This window comes from Cupressus sempervirens, chromosome 3 (assembly GCF_028749045.1).
Source record: "Cupressus sempervirens isolate cs-2001-9-10 chromosome 3, ASM2874904v1, whole genome shotgun sequence".
Classification (NCBI taxonomy): Eukaryota; Viridiplantae; Streptophyta; class Pinopsida; order Cupressales; family Cupressaceae; genus Cupressus; species Cupressus sempervirens.
This window is the reverse complement of record NC_143120.1, coordinates 760,364,478-760,377,367: the sequence shown is the minus strand read 5'-3', so window position 1 is coordinate 760,377,367 and position 12,890 is coordinate 760,364,478.

The window sequence follows — 12,890 nt, the reverse complement described above, 5'->3', positions numbered from 1 at the left end:
GTGTGGAGTCAAGTTACAAGTGTAAAGGTGTATGGATTTATGATGATCCATTAAGTGTCGTTGATGATCCATCATCCAAATTAAACTTATTAATTAAGGATTGCATTTTTATTTAGAAGATATCTATTTGTATATCTATTTAGTTAGGGTTTGGTATCTTCTTGTGAGGATCCACCATTTTTTTGGAGTTGAGTCAACTTTAAAGTTGCATGGATTAATGCTAAGTGCTACATTATTTGGACATAACTATGAAATCTAAGTTTTGGTTGTTGTTGGGCCTTGATTGATGGGTTTTGGTGTTATTTTGAACCCTCTTAACATTCTAAGAGTCCTAGTTTGTGAAAATCCATCATCCATGGGTGTCGGTTCAAGTTGCAAACTATCTAGTTGTATGAATTAATGCTGATCCATTAGCATTGTCATTGTATCACAGTGCAGAAGTTGGGTGTATGGTCTATCCTTGTGAATTGAAACTAACTTTTTTTTATTCCTACCTAACCTCTACATCACCCCCACGAAACCCCCCCCCCCCCCCCCCTGCCCCCGCCCTGCCCCACCACAATACATTAAATAATAATAAAAGTATAACTTGTAAGGGTTATTGACCCAAAGCTTTGAAGAATTTTATGAAGTTCATTCATCAATCCTCCTTTCTCTCTCAATAAATATTGAACTAATCACATGATTAGATCTCTTGATAGTAAAATCTAAAGTTTCTTTCACAATATGAAGTTAATTTGACTCCAAGAGGTTTCTAGGTATAAAACCCCCTAATTGTGCCCTCTTTCCACTTTCCAATAGGCCTAAAAGGAAAATTCTTCCTAAATGGATTTAGCACTCAACTTTCCAATAGGAAACTCAAAACTTTGAAGTTCTCCAACACCCAACAACTGATTTGCATAATTGTTACCAGCATTTCTAATAGGGCTAATCCTAGCTTTCTTGGTCAAACTCTCAAACCTTGCAAAGGACTGCACTATCTTTTCACTTCTTTAGACACCCTTCAACCACCTCTTAGGGATTCAAAAAGATCAAACTCAGACTCTGTTCCAACACCAACTTACACCCACTTTGAGCCATGGACCTATTTGGCCACATTAGGCTGGGTTACAAAAGAAGTATGAGAAAATGGGTTCACAGACCTGGCCTTCTTCCAAGATTAATGACTAATCCAATGGGCTCTTGAAAATATATAATCTACACTAGAAGTGGACTCCACTCTATAGGCCCAACCCTCAAACCTAGGGTATTCAAACAACTTGGATCAACTACAACAGGTAAGGACTCCTTATTAACAATAGGCCTACAATGTAAAATTCTTCTTGGATGGTTTCAGCACTCAAATTTTCTAATAGAAATGGTTTCTATGGACTTAATGAAGCAAGAAAAACCAAACTTTAAAGTTTTCCAACACCCACCAATCAATTTACAAAATAGTTACTAGCATTCCTACTAGGGCTGATCCTAGTTTTCATGGTCAAAATCCAAAATCATGCAAAGGATCCCCCAACTATTTTTTCATTTTTAAACACTCTTCAACATTCCCTAACATATTAAAGAAGATCAATCACCAACTCAACTCTAGAATCAAGATATGCCACTTTGTGTCACAGTCCTAAATGGCCAGTTTAGGTTGGGTTACAAGGAAAACACAAAAAAATGGATTCAAAGACTTGGTTCAACCCCTTATATCTCTTCTACACATCCAAATTTTCCTTCTACACCCTTCACCTAGGTTGAATTAATCTGTTTGGGAGCCTGATACTTCTTTTTCCTTCAAATCTAGAATAGACATAAGATTATGTTCAGTCTAGGGCTTGCTGGTAAAAATAGGTGCCATGCTCCTACAGCCCTAAATATTTTCCATCTCAAATACCCCTCTCCTAACTTGCATTCCAAAAAGTGGCATTGAAATCCCATAGTGGGTTTGCAAGTTAGGAGGCCATCTTGCTGAAAGCCTCAAATTTGGAGTAAATCTAACCTACCTGCACTAAAACTGATATAACTTTTCTTGTATATAAGATAAAGACTTCAAAAAATTGCAATGGAATCTTGACTCAACCCTCTATCTAACCATGTAAGACTTGTACCACCACCAATCCGTACAAGTCATACAAAATTGAAAATATAGTAAAAATGGCACAAAATATGAGTTTTTTATTCACCAATTTTGTCCATCATCCATACAATGACCTTTCCCACATGTGGGGATCTTAAATACATGCCTTCCAATATTTATAACTTCCATTTGGATTGTTGAAACACCATATAACCTCCTTTTCAGTTTGACAACTATTATTGGAAAAATTGCTATTTTAGCAACTTTTGCATTTCACAACTTTTTTTCAATTTTTTGCAATTTTTGTAAACCTATAGTCCAAAGATATCTTAATAACTTAAATCCACTTAAAACATCCTAAAATCATTAAAATACTCAAAATCACACCTATTATGACTCCTTGGTTACAAATGGTCACTTGGCTTATAACCACCCCAAAGTGTCATCGTACCTTATAATTGAGTCTTTTATTACACCTAATTAAAGTGTTTTTTTTTTCAATGTAATAAGGCCTTAGGATTTATTAATAAATCTCCCTAGGGCCATCCACCCATGTAATGGATTGAATATCCCAAGGTGTCAATATAAACCTGGGCATCATTTGGTCCAAAAGGTAGAATTTTGGTTTATTTTATGTTTGTTAGGGTAGTTTAGGTGTTTTCAGTCTTAGGAAAACATTTTGGAATGGTTAGAATTGAATTAGGAAGAAGGTTTTTCAAAATGACAACAATTGCAAAAATTTGCAAAAGTTGCATTAGTAACTTTTGCAAAAAGTTGACAACTTTTTCAAAAAACCCACTCCCAATGGCTAAAACTGCCATGGGGTGGTTCTACCCATTTGTAATGGCCTATAAAGGCTCTAGAAACCTGAGGGGAGAGATAACATGCAGAAACATATGTACTTGCTCTTTGGAATCAATAAAATATGTTTTTTTGGGATGATTTTTACTAATTTTTCCATACAGTACGGCCTTACATGATTGGGAAATGAACTTTTTTGTACTGGATAGCTAGACCTACTAATTTTTGAAGCATTGGAATTGGTTTCAAGTTTCTAGCAATCAAGGAACTCAAGATATTGATTTTTTTTACCACTGCCTTGTGAAACCCTCAAAATTAGAGTTTGGCCAAAGAAATGGCCCTAACTTGAGATCCCACTATTGGAATTTGTGCCAAATGGGTAGGAAGCAAGTTAAGGTGATGTAATTTTATACTTCAAAAGCCCTAAAGTAGGAGGTTACAATAGATGTTTTTAGGAGCAAGCCCTAGGTCTAATATCCCTCATTTATTAGACCAAATTTTATACAAATTGATGAAGTAGTGTGTTAAAGGAAGTATGGGACTTGGTGTGAAGGAAAAACATCTTTTTTTGGGTTAGGAGAACACTCTAAAGTTGGTGGTTTGATTCCATTAACCCATCTCTTGGCCGTTTCCTTGTAGACCATGCCTAAAGTTGTTAATTAGGCCTAAATGCATGATTTGGCTTAAGGTATGCTGGAGTGGAGTGGAGCCTTAAGAATTTGGAGTCTCTTAATAATTGAAAAAGGGTGTCTAGAACTACACTTTTTTTTCCTAGTCCTTTGGAAGAGTTTTGAGTTATTGCTGAAAAACTAAACTAAGAGGCCTAATTGCCTAGTAGGTCAAATGTTGCATTTTTTTTTGTGGGTTGTTAGCAGTAGGTTAAATCATTGATTTTCCTTGTTTTGGTCATGCTAAGATTTCCTCAAGCCATCATTAGTGTTAGAAAGGTTGGGAACACCATAAACCCACTTTTGCCAAGTTGGGGGCTAGTAGGCCATTGTTGAACCAAGCAGGAAGAAGTTGGATTCTTGTCTTTTTTCGGATGTAAACCTATTGAAGATTTGTAATATTAGAGTAGTATCCTTTTGTAAGTGAATCATAACCCTTGTTTAACCCTTTGTGGAGTTTGGAGGTTTGGGTGGTAGAAGGTTGTTTGATTTTTGCTTCCTTGTGCTTACTCTACATCAAAACCGGTCTAGCACACAAGAAACAAAAGTAAAACTATCCCACATGCACACAAGAGAAGAAATATATGTCTACTATGTTCAATATATCTACACTTCATAGTTCTTATTTTTTCTATGAGAAGATTTGGTATTTGAATCTCTATTTTGTACCTCTTTTTTAATATCATTTTATTGCTTAATTGAATGGTCACCTCAACAAGTTGGTTTTAGTATCTTTTTGAATTCTTAACTGAATGGTAACCTCTTTTTAATATCATTTTATCTCTATTTTTCACGTTTTCAAGTTGGTTTAATAGGTTGATTACAAGAACAGGGCTGACTGTCTCAAGTAACATAGTGATTTCTTCACAATTATGATCTAATTTAATGGAAAGATCATCACTCCATGAATGATAAAAATCAAATTCTCATGGATTGATTGATCCTTGATATGTACAACATAATTTCTAATTTATAATGTGTAGATGAAAGGTATTCAATTAGTGATCACTAAGAAGAGTAGTGGAAGGGTTAATGGAAGTGGATGGTTGGGAGTAGCAGTGAGAGATCTACTTGAAGGTGGCATACCTTTTATGGTTTAAAGAATCTAGTAGCATCAAGTGAATGTTGTATCCATCCTCAATTTATCCTAGAAAGGTGTGAAAGGTAGTTTATTGAGAGGCCCTAGTTTTGAGGCTTGTTTATGAGCAATTTGGGGCTTTTGTACTTGGAAGCATCCAAGGCCCAAATTGGTGACATATTTGGAGGTTTTTCATCATCTTTAGCTTGTATGGCATGAAGGGGCCTTGGGATGAGAGAGACTATTGGTACTTGTGAGGGACATCCTTTTTGAGTCAATTTTTGATACAAAAAGTCAATTTTTGGCTTCTTCTTCTTCTTTTCTTTAATAGTTGTTTAAAGTTCTTTGTATTCCATTGTGTTTATTGCTTTGTGAGGTGCTTCTTGTTATTGTTCTTGCTCCTACTCTTCTTCCTTCACCTTACCCTCTAAATATTCTCCCATCTCTAGATTAATTTGCTTCTTCTTTTCCTTCAAACATATTTCACTCCTCTCAACTAATTTGTTCATTTTATCCTTTGTAGTCTTGATTTCTTCAGTGTTCCAATCCATTTTGGGGATTGGTTTTTTAAAATTTTGTTTTAACCATAGGCAAGCTCAAGAGATTTTCCATCATCTCACTTCATATGACGTTTTCGTAATCCACTCGATCTTAATTTGATGAGCATTGAGTTGTGAATAACTTCATTAGACTTCATATTCATTTGTGCAATTAGCTCATATATCTTCCATCCTTAGTTTGTGCTTATATAAATTCCCTAACAACCCTTCTATGCAGAACTTGGGATTAAATGAGTCCCTTGCTTCAAATGCATATAGCGTCACTTAAGCCATTTCAATTTATTTAGCATTTGCAACATGAAGAGTACAACAAACATGTTGGAAAATATTGTCATTGATATTGAAGGGCAGAGTTATGAGGCAAGTTGAATATAGTAATTTGCATAATTATCTTTGCATGGGCCAAACCATGGATGGAAGGAATTATAATAAAAGCATGTTGGCCACCCATCAGCTTTTGGTAACCCCTCTTAATGTACCCTACCCAAATTACCCCCACACCCAAAAAAAGAAAATGAAGAAACTTCGATTTGAGTGCCTTATTGGGAAAATGTAAAAAGTGAATAAAAACGCACGTGGCTGACCTCATTAAGGTGGCATTATTTTTAAGTGAAAGGGTACCAATGACCAAAATATTTCATATGCATCATTATTATAAGTGGTTGTGTCATCAATAAGAAAGAACGGGTCTAGAACACAAGAAACAAAAGTAAAACTATCCCACATGCACACAAGAGAAGAAAAACATGAGAAATCTCTATTTTGCACCTCTTTTTAATATCATTTTATTGCTTAACTGAATGGTCACCTCAACATCATAGTATGGGAAAATTTTAGAAAATCTGACATGGACATATTTAATGTGCACAGTCTAAGAAACCTCTTTAAATGTATTTTTCATTGACTATTTTTAGGGATCTAGACATGCTTAAACAAAAATACTAAGTTCCACTCATACTATTTGGTTTCATCAAGTGTTGACATTATTGCAAACGCCATCCTAAAAATATCAAAATATCAAAAGTCTTTTGGTTCTCTCAACTTATACATTGGTTGATCAACATTATCCTTAGAGAGAACTATATCAGTAACTGTCCCGTTATCATCAGATTGAGACCTATTTTCCTTCTTGCTTTTTGATAATTGTGATCCTCTACAATCCTAGGCATAAGATGATTAACACACAATGGCACTTGAACAAAAATCAGTAATAAACATTAAGGATGTGAATTGATAATACCATTTCATAGATGATTTTGGCATCTCACCCTTTATCACTGGTGCTTCGACTTTATTAGCCATCTTCTTTGGTGACCTGCAAATGAAGAATTAGCACAGTAAAAAATCTAAGATAAGATTAATCCACTAAAATTAGAGAATGACAAAAATTGAATCTAACTTTTCATTAAGAATTATTCATTTGTACAAATCCTTGCTTTCTAAGTTCTATAGTAACCCTTGCTTGATGAGTATTGAAAACTTCTCCCATAGTATCCTTGCTTTCGCCAATTTGAAGTTTCTGATTACATGCACACAATCATGACTTTACATCACAAAGCATTCAAATTCTAACAATTTTCATGTTCTTTCATTACATTTTGATCTAAACAAAAAATTCTAAATGTTCACTCATTCAAACAACTAATCTAGAAATGGGTCCTATTAAAGAATCTAATATAAATTAAAATAATGTATCTAGATCTTAAACAAATCAAAACATAAAATATGTTATTTAAGCTCATCTCATCACTTACACATAATAACAATACCCACTTTTTCATGTGGATAGTTTTGGGCGAGAGGTTGGAACATTGTATTTGGATCCTAGAATTGATCACTCTTTCTCTCTCTCCCTCTCTCCCTATTCAAACTAATGAGCCAACTAGATCTGCTCTACATTTTAATGTCTCAAGTATTACCTCATGGTTTGATTCATGAACTTTCCAAAGAATCTTATTATGAGGTTTTTCACCATATTTTATCAAGTGGACATTTGATGTGACAATAAGGTTTGAATAATAAAGAATCTTCCTCATTGTTTGCCAATCCTCAAATAACCACAAGTTATGGTTCTTCATAGAATATTGTCTAAGCTATGTGTTGTTTACAACCACCACATCAACATGGTACTCTAAACCTTCACCATCTACAACTGAGTGATCCAATTTTTTTTTGGCTTGGACACAATGACACAAATAATAATCTATCCCTTCTTCATTGTCTTCAAGTGCAATAACAAAAAAACATGGCCTATAGTGACAAATGTACAAAATGCGGTCATTAATTCATAAAATACTTAGGTAAAAGTTAAAAAGTTACATATTCAAATTAAAAAGATACATATGTATATATATAACCAGGTTGCACTAGATCTGACAAGAAGTCAAATTCAATAGACAAATCCATCTCTACCATTTCTAGTGCTTGTGGGGGATGATAGGTGTCAATTGGTTCCAAAACCCATATATCCCATTTGTCCACCCATTCAATCGACTCACAATCATCCCAATTTTCCTCTACACATGATGGATAATAGCATGCCATTTTTTGTGTGTGGATACTCCATGAACTTGCATCAAAGCTTCTAAAAGAATGCAACTCATTGGATCTTGTTAGTGTGCAAAAATCCTTATATGGTGCAATGTTAGTATTATCTATCAACCAAAATGAATCTATGAACTGTAGACTCATCTTCCTTACTGGAACTCATTATAGTGTTACACCACTAGATGATGGATTATCTATCAACCAAAATGAATCTATGAACCGTAGACTCACCTTCCTTACCGGGACTCATTATAGCATTACATCACTAGATGATGGGTTTTGCATCTGTCAATATTGCTCCATCTTTGTACTTTCATTCTTCATCAGTTAAGGATCTTTTGATGCATTTTTCTGCACCATCATGCTCTCCCTTTTCATGAATAGCCTTTATGAAATTCCACATATATTGAATTCTACACAACCTATGCATCCTACATAACCAATAGAACATCCATGCATTCTTGAATTGAGATGCGCAATTGTCTGACCAAATAATGTGCTAACAATATGTGATGCCCCTATTAGCCAAATCTCCATAAAATAGTTGAAAACAACCCTATACAAACTTTTTAGAATGTGATCAATCATCGCTGATATAAAAATAGTACTCCAGCAAAATCTTCTTGTCATCCTCTGTACTTGTAGGTGAATGCATGAATGTTATGTGAACAAATATGGAAACCTATTGAGAAGTATAATACTTTTCTTGCACCTCATTTTGTGGTTGTAGTGTGTAGTATTCTGCAAAGTCTACAACCAAAAAAATGGTATCTAGTAGAAATGTATCCTTGCACAACATGAATTGAAAATCCAACCATCAAGCTCTATGTGTATGCCTTGCATACTTGTAAATAATCTTTTCACAAAAAATCTTCATGAACTGATGCACTAGAATATTTTCAATGACTAAATCACATCTTTTACCCTATTTTGCATCTTTCAGAGCATATGTCACTGTCTTAAATTTTCCATAATCTACTATTTCATTTTCAATTACATGTGTACTATCCATATGTTGACAAGTTGATAAAATGTTGGCTATGAATTCCCTTGAAGATCTTGGTGGCTCATTCATGTCACAATCCTACAAAACAAACATAGAATGCAAAAGAACACATATATGCCTAAAAAAATCAAAATGGTTAGAAAATTCAATATGTATCCTACAAAAACAAGTTGTGTATGTGTGATTTATCTTGACATAAAAAGGTTTACCCATCTCAAAAAATCTTTGACTTATTCAAATTTGAGGATACATACCAATAAATTTTACAAAAAATTGTGTTTGAGTTGAGTCCAAAAAATGTTTAAGATGTAGGTTACAATTTTGGCTACCAATCCTCCTTCTTACAAAATCTCTTTGATTAGGGGAAACATGTGTGTTATTTTTCCAAAAATATTCTATCAATGATTTCAATGCTTCACTAATTTCTTTATCCTTTTCGCGGTAGTCTACCGCTAAATGTCCATAACTCATTTTTTTTTGGATCTTCCAATCTCTCATGCCTTAGCATGGCTCTCCTTAGAGTACCTCTACCAATTTTTAATATTTTTCTTGTCTTTCTCATGATTCAAGCTTTCGTCATTTGGCTACTTACTATTGTTAATGTATGTACTCGTCTTTCGATATTACTATCTTTGGTGCATGATTTGGAACCCACTATGTCATAAGCACTCATTGTATTCTTTACAATATTTTTTTCATTTGAATTGTCCATCGTTCTTAGTTCAAGAATCTTCATGATAGGCCTAAACTTCAAATTATTCATCATTTCAACAAATAATTGGCATTGACCTGTAATATTTCATTCTTCAAAAAAAATCTCCACATGCGATTAACTTTTTTTCGAAAAGTACACTTGCTAATCTTGTTAGGCATTGATTTCAAAATGTTAGTATCAATATCAGGGAATGTGCAGGATCATGGGGTGCCAAAAAGTGGCGATGTGAAAAAAAAAAGAGTTTGAAGACGCCTAAAAGCGCTTCAAAATCCACTCTAACTTTTTTTTACCTATCCAGGAACCAAACCTGGAAGGTTAAGCCAAGCCTTATCAGATATCCAATATCATATCGAATATCCGATTTGATATTGGATATTCGATTTTAAATCTAATATCCGACTAATAATTAAAATCATATAATAGTATGATATATTATTTAATATTATTATTATTGATATAAAATAATAATAATAATATTAAATAATATATCATACTATTATATTATAATAATATTATTATTATAATTATTATTATACTATAATATAATAATAATATTATAATTATTATTATACTATAATATAATAATATTATTATTATAATAATTATTATACTATAATATAATAATAATAATAATAATATTATTATTATTATAATTATTATACTATAATATAATAATATTATTATTATTATATTATAATCTTATAATATTATACTATAATAATAATATTATAATAACATATTACATTATAATAATATAATATAATATTTCATATATTATAATATATAGTAATGTAATATATTATAAATTATAATAATATAGTATAATAATAATATTTTATATTATAATATATAGTAAATTAATATAATAAATATAAAATATAATATAAAAATATATAAAATGTAATATATATGTTATATTATATATATTATAATATCGGATATTTGATACCTGTGCATGGATTAAACACAAAATCACAGACCCGCGGCCCTTATTTTCACGCGAATTTGGGCCAGTTAGATCGGATATCAGATAATAAATTGGATATCAGATAGCAAATCGGATATCATATATCAGGTATGTTCCCCCCCCCCCCCCCCCCCAACTCATTTTTAACCTAAATTTAATAGATTTTAACAAGATTTTTTTTGTTTTAGTTGAATCTAGGGTTTTTTTGACAAAAATGGTTAAAATTTAGATTTTTTTTAATATATATTATGTTTTGCAATTCAATAGGAATGGTTGATCAAAATGATGACACTGAGGCAGGGAATAATATTCCTCGCAACCCACCACCAAACGATCCAGTATCCCCACACAACCATCAACCAAATGATCCTCTACCTCCTCAAAACCCTCCTCGAATTGAGGATTTGACAAATGAAAATCTCACTGAGTTGAGAGGTTTGCATAGAACATACAATAATGTACCTGCATTGGCTCCTATGTTATCCACGTTAAACACCATAGTGGATAACATTGAAACTCTTACAAACCAAAAAAATGCCACTCTTCGTTGGCGTGATGAAATGCACCAGATGTTTGATGATGGTTTGGATTATGATGAGGTTGCGGCCCTCAACATAACCAAAGATGAGTTGGCAAGCCTTTTTGCTAACCCAAAAATGGGTATACCAGTTGACCCCAAAAAAAGCAAACTATCGATAAATGGTGCACAAATGACGCCATACGTGCAAATTTTTGGGACCGTTGGTGGATGGTCTTTGATATCCCTCCACATGGCAATTTAGACATACCATTTTATTTCCTTAAAAAATTATATGCAGAATTTGTGTTGAAACTTAAAGTGAACTATTGGAGCATGAAGCCCAACATGGGCTTAGGACTAGGAGCTCCTCAGGATAGACCCTCTTCCCAGCGGAAGAAACTTGGCACTTTTGTCCCCCCCCCCCCCCCTGATATCTCCCCCCCTCCTCGAGTGCAGCATCTAGATATTATGGTAGAGGCTAGCTCTCAGACCATCAGAGTCATTCATAGGCTGAGTAGCCTAATGATATCTCAGGCTAGGTCAGTCTTGCCTCCTCGTGTTGATGATGTTGGTGCCAATTCATCATCGGCTAGCTCATCACACGTTTGTGCGCCTCACACTTGCATTACATGCAAGAATATTTTCCTGGGTCCCATAGGTGATCTTCCTGAGTATCATTTTGTATTAGACGAGGATACACCAGACGCACATGCAGAGGCTACAGACCCTGATGCGAGAGAGGAGGGGAATGTAGAGGCATGGACTCCTTCGGTGTTGGTACGTGTATACATTTTTTTGTTATGACATATGTGATTTAAAGTTAATTTTTATAATAGAGTAATTTTAATTTTTAAGCCATACTGACTTTTACATGTATGTGATCTTCATTCATGTTTAGTTGATGACCGAGGAGGAGCTCAGACAGATAGATGATGCTACACTCTCGGCCATTTCATTTGGCCTTGAGACATCTATGGTACATTATGTTGTGTTCGCATTTCCTTTTTCTATTTGATATTTTAGCATATATGGTTGCTAATCTTTCTTTTATCTTGCAAATACCACTTGCCCCGGGGGGACAAAGTGCGGGGGGTGAGCCAGCATGCATTGACAAAGGAAAGGCAATTAGATGTTTTCTAATTGATTAAATATTGATGCATTCTTGTAAAATTTATGTGGTAATCTCATTTAATTACATTATTTATTATATATAGGGTGTGGCTACTGGCGATGAGCCTGTACAGATTCGGCGTCCTAGATCATCAGGGATTTTCATTCGCACAGAGAGCCCCATTGTATGTATAAGTATCATTTATTTTTTATTATTTTAATTGATGCAGAGGACAGTATGATTGTTGTTCTATACAATTTCTATGATTTTTTCCGTACCAATAATGATTCATGTCTTGCATATGTTCATTACAACTTAAATAGGCTTATATGCACCTTTCCAACCGACCAAGTTGGTTACAAAGGTTTATTTAATCAAACAAATACCAAATTACTACTTTCCCTCCAAAACTAATATGACCGTTTGAATTTGAAATTCAAATTTCAAACTATAGTTTTTATGCATTCCCTAACTTTCTAAACTATTCCATTGACTCAAAATTGGTCATATGGATTTATTAAATGCAACTAAGTAAATTTCCAGAAAATTGAAGTTTTTATTATTTTTTCTCCAAACCACCGTACACTCTGATCTCCCCCTTTCAACTGAGATCACATATGACATATATAAAGGTCTACATGATCGTTGGAACAACCATATAGGCGTTCCCAACCATAAAAAAAAAAACAACCACTTTTTGCTAATACTGTTTAGACTCTAAATACCCTATTCTAAGGCCTTTTGGTCCCATGGAGTATCTTGGTTTATAACCACACCAAAATGCTTGTGGGCCTTACATGTGCCTTTATTACAAAACATAGACCAACTTGTAAAATATGGACCAAACCTTTATTCCAA